Here is a 5818-nt window from a genome sequence, read left to right on the forward strand (position 1 = left end):
TTAACTAATTCAGGTTCATTATCCTTATCATCACAATCATTCAAGAATCTTTCCATGTTTTCTTTATATTCTTCATCTTCATTAGAAAGTGAACTCTTTCTAGTTTTCCTTACTCTCTTAGGGCATGTAGATGAAAAATGACCAAATTCTTTACATATCCAACAAGAAATTTTTTTCATACCTTTCTTTTCTCTTTTCATGAGTAGATCAATACCTTCTTTGATTTCCATGTCTTCTTTGGATCTCAATCTATCTTTACTTGTGCCTCTATCGAAAAACTTAATGCTTAGATCTATACATAATTATGATCTCTTGTAAAGAAGCTCCATTTTCTAGATGTCAAAATTTCCTCCATCAAACTTGGGACTATCTTTTCTAAAATAACTCACCACTAATCTCCCAAAGTTTTTAAGCCTATCCTTTAAGGATTTGATGCTCTAATACCAATTGTTAGAAACAATAATCCACTAACATAACTCGGGGGGGAGGGGGGGGGAATCAATTATCCAACAATTAAATTTTTTGTCTTCCTTAAATAAACTTAACCACCATTCAGCCAAAGTAAATAGGAATCATAATAAGATGCACAAAGACAATTACAATAGATATGTTAACTAGGGAAACCCTTGATTAGAGGGAAAACCCCATTGGGAATGATGCCCACAAGATGATGTACTAATATAAATATTCCTTGTTAGAGGATGGAACCTATTAGGATTCTATTAAAATATTTAGTACATATGAGTCCTTGTTAGGAGACTTTGAATCCTTGTAGGAGATTCCAACCTTGTTAGGAGTTGTAGTACAATGTATGCAAGAAGAGCCCACTGCCCAAACATGCAATTTCAACTACAAGAAGAGCTCACTGCCCAAACAAGTAATCTATTGTTAAGTCCATCTTTCCTCGATTATTTTAGCTAAACCAATCACTATCAAACCTTATAGACTAGGTCATGAACCTTGAATCCAAATATCAAACCTCAGATCACACAATAGAACCTTGGTAATGAAGTTTCCTTCACTTCCACTCTTCTATACTCAACTTTGCACTTTTCTCTCTTTGCTTCTTACAATCACCTCTCTTCGATACAATTATATGACATGATAAAGTAAAATGTCCTTCCTTTATACTAAGTCCATAAAAAAATTCCCTTAGTTAGTTGTTATAACTTCTTAATTAATTATTGTAGGACCACATTAAGAACATGTTACACTTAGCGATAACATTAATCTTCTACATTGCAACTTGAATATCTTTCTATACACATAACATTATGATGATCAAGCTTAACTACATCATCATCAACATGTCTTCTTCACATCCTCAACCCTAATTCTCAAAATAATAATTCCACTAAGAGATATAACAAGTTTACCAGAACATGCCTTTGTAAACTCTATCTCAGATAGACATCACCAAACCTTACATAACTTCTTCTAGACTTAACATTTCTTCATCTAATGTTAACTTCCTTTACTTCATACTTAGAAGTATTTCTCATAACTTTGGATAGTGAGAATACTCAACTAACCATTTGTACCAACTTGATGTTTCTGCTATTTTTCTATTAGATACCATAGAAAACTGCTATGTTGATATCAATGACAAACACAATCATGAATGTAACATATGAGCATAGTAACATATCTACAATACTCACCCCATAGGAATATCATTAGCATTCATGCTTCCAATGAATTACACTTTTTTTTTTCATGGAACGATTGAAATGCCTCTAATGATTATTGCAACTCTTCTCTTCTCCATGGAAACTTACTAAAAAAATTCCTTATACCTTACTACAACCCTCATGGAAAGTCAATTAGGCCCATCATTACCAACATATAGTATAACAAGAACTCAAAACCAACCAATAGATAAGAATGTGACCTTGAATTGCTTTGAACCACATCAGTTCCCTTACATGGCTTCATTCCAAGAAGCTCAATTACAACTTTTACAACTTCTACTAAACTCTTCCTCACACCAAGACCATAGTCATCCACATGTTCATCTCCAAGTCTTCTAGTTGGTATTAATCTTAAATTCCCTCTTCTTGTACATGTCTAATGGATGAATCAACCTCTTTCATTATAATTTTCAACAAGTCTGCAAAAAATTCTAGTAGGATGAGATCCTCCTTTTATTCCAAAAGCCACAAAGACATGCCTAGGTGAATCATTTGGTAATGACCTTAGAGGTTTGGATACTACCTCTATAAAGTCACCAATATTAGATGGATCCACTTCTACACATACATTTTTTAATATTTGTTCTGATATAGTGTTTGTGTAGTTGTATTGAAATACCAAATAATTAGAATAAATATACTTAACAACATTCACCTAATACTCTATCTATGTTTTAATGAGTTCTATAGGTGATGGAGACTTGAAAATTTTATAAACTATGGAATGGAAGCTAGTAGGCTTTCATATGTCAGTGCAACATATCTAACAATAATAAATCCATCATTTTTTGTAGCTACTTTTGTACTACTAGGCTTCTTCTCTTCCAATGGCTACAATTTGACCTCCTTTGGAAGAGAAGCCAAGATAAAAGGTTCTTCACTAGATTCATATGCATGTAAAATTGCTTCAAGATTAACCAAAGGGAAGTCCAAGGTACCAAAAATGAAATCTTTAACATCATTTCCATTCTTATTTGATGAAACATCTCCACCAAGAGCATTTAGGTAGAGAATTTCTTAATCCTAAACCTCATCATCATTGTCGAAGAGGTATTAGCACAATAGTAAAAATATGCAAGCCTTTAAAGAATCAACTAAGGCACTAGAGTTTGGTAATGCACTCACAAAACTTTCCCTAATTGTTGGGTTTTCCAGAATAATTCTATGATATATATATATGGGTCTATAGCCTTTGGTCCTTTTTGACAAAGAAAATGAAGAATTTGTGTTGAAAGATAGGTGAATTTACTATCTTTAATAAATTCACATAGATGAGACAAGCCATTTTCCTTTGCTTCTAGAATATCCCTTATAAAAATAAGAATAGATTCTATGACAAATTTCTTATACTCAATCCCTTTTTTTGGAGTATATTACTCAAATTTTTTTTTATAAAGTGTGGTATTTGTGTGGGAATTTCAAGCACAAAGATGTAATAGCTTCCACAATAACAATCTTGAACTTATCTTCTATATTAGACATGAAATTTGTGATTTTTTTCATCAAATGATCCACACTTTATTCATTTCCTATTTTAAATAGTGTAGTAATAGCTAGATTGGCTTTGCACTGGTTTTGGTCTAAAATTAGACTCTCCATATGAAATTTGTAGTTTGTAACTACCAATGGATGTGTCATTGCCACCTTGTTTAAAGTAAAAATAGTTAAAAACTAGAGAACTATCTTTGATGAGCTTATAAAAATCGTAAACTAGTAATAACTAGTGCCAACTCTCAACTTGTCACCCCATTCAATTATATTATATACCTTGTAACTTCAAGTATGTGCATTTATACTTTGTGGTGCAAGCATCCTTCTAAATAATCATAGAATGAATGTTCACTTGTTTGTGAATTTACTTTTGATTCTTATATAACCTAGTAGGTGTAATAGATCAAGAGGCATTGAGCTAAAGGTGATTGTATTTTCCCTCTCATTAGACTAGCCATGAGCTTTCTTAGCTAAATAGCCACTTTTTCGAATGAAGCAAGGCTAGTGCATGAAATTTTACAAGAGTAATGTTGGACTAAATTACTTCTTGTACCTTGTTACTAAAATTCTTGACAATATATGGATTGGTGTGATGTAAATGAATTCCACTAACGAGAGTAGTATTGGCAAAAAAATGATTTTGATCAACAATGGCTTGTTTTAGAGAGGGTAAACTTTAAGAAAGCTACCTCCAAAAAAAAGATATAAAATATTGGCAAATCTTTCATTATTTTGAAAATAAATAAATTCTATTGGCAAATCTTTGAATTCTTAATTCTAAATTTGATTAATATTGGCAAATATTTTTGAATCATAATTTTTTTGTATAAAATATTAACGAATCTCAATAATAATAGGAAGTTCATTAATCACCATGGAATATTACAAATCAAAATTGAACATTAATTTTCCTTGTGGAATATGTTGAGGATCATTACATATACTTTAAATCAATATTGAAAACTAAATATTGGTGATATATCCCTAAAGTAACTAATAATTATGATAATTATTGGTCTGTTCAATTTAATTTCTCCAATAATATTATATTTAGGTGACTCAAATCTAATCATATAACAAGTATGGTGGCAAATATTTGAGTTTAATTTTTTCATAAAAATAAATTATTGAACGATTTTAAATGTTGTAGAACTAAATTTTATAAAACTATGGTGATTTAGGTTGTATCAAATATTAAATTATTAGCCAAATAACTAGCCAAAAAATTCTAAAATTAGCCAATTTGTGAATATTAGCCACTAAAAAATACCTTGGTTTTAGATATCTCCTAATTTGACCCAATAAAGTACCATTAGTGATTTTGTACAAAAATCATATTGCATTAACCTGGTACTATTTGTTTTTTTATTGATGTCTATCATTAAGGAACTTGTAATAATAATAAGCTTGATAGTAGAAGGAGAAAGCTCCTTGATGATCAAATAAACCATTCTACACAAACTAGTATCCTTAGATTGGAAAAGCTTGGTAACATCAAAGAATACTTTAGTAGCTTAGACCTTTGTAAAGGACTCTCACTAGTTGATCAAATACAAAATCTTGGTAATGATCCATGCACAATGTCTAGTATCTAGTTGAGAATTATTGAAAACATTAGATTCCTATAGATAGCTCCTTTTTCAATGCCAGAAAAAGAAGAGTAATCAACTTCCTCAACCTCTATCATTATCTTTCTTAATAAGGGGCTAAGCAAGTGACATGTTTTTTTGCCACCTGTTAATAATAGAAGATCAAATCCATTCCTTTCTTTTCTCTATTATCTTCTCTCCATATTTGAAATGGGAACCATCCATCGTAAGAGTAAAGAGTCAACTTCACAATAGACCTTTCAATATTCTATGTATCCATTAAAAAATTACAGCTGTAATAGCCTAAGACAATAGGAAAAGGAATTAGATCCATCCTCTTATTTCTACACTTTTTATTTACTTGATCAATCTACCTACAAACCTATGTGACTACCAACTCATCTTCAATCAATCAAGGAGGCATGAGTGGATCAACATTCTTGAGGCATCTAGTTGAGAATTTGTGAAACTATTAGATTCCTATAGGATATCTCTCTTTTCAACGCCAAGAAATGGAGAGTAATCAACTTCCTCAACCTCTATCATTGTCTTTCTTAATAAGGGGCTGAGTGAGTGCCATGCTTTTTTCCACCTATTAATAATAGAAGATCAAATATATTCCTTTCTTTTCTCTATTATCTTCTCTCCAAATTTTAAATGGGAATCATCCCTAATAAGATTAAAGAGCTAGCTTTACAAATAGGCCTTTCAATATTCTATGCATCTATTAAAGAATTGTAGTTGTAATAGCCTAAGCCAATAGGAAAAGGATGTAGATCCACCCTCTTATTTTTGCTCTTTTTATTCACTTGATCAATCTACCTACAAACCTCTATGAGTACCATCTTATCTTCAATTGAGAAAGGAGGCATGAGTGGACAAATATTCTTGAAAACTATTGATTTGAACATAATTGAAGCAAGGAAACTAGATAAAATAGCTTCCATATTTATGTACGAGATTAGCTACTTCAAGATATTCACAACCCAATGTTCCCTTGTAATTCCCTAACAAAAAGTATCGTGAAAATATAATAGACATGACTCT

General features: G+C 31.2%; 1 pseudogene; it reads right to left on the reverse strand.

The window, feature by feature from the left end:
* Window positions 1-1809: 1809 nt before the first annotated feature.
* Window positions 1810-5339, reverse strand: LOC149573133 (coatomer subunit gamma-2 pseudogene; annotated as a pseudogene).
* Window positions 5340-5818: the final 479 nt, after the last annotated feature.

The sequence above is a fragment of the Cupressus sempervirens genome, chromosome 2 (genome assembly GCF_028749045.1).
Source record: "Cupressus sempervirens isolate cs-2001-9-10 chromosome 2, ASM2874904v1, whole genome shotgun sequence".
NCBI classification, from domain to species: Eukaryota; Viridiplantae; Streptophyta; class Pinopsida; order Cupressales; family Cupressaceae; genus Cupressus; species Cupressus sempervirens.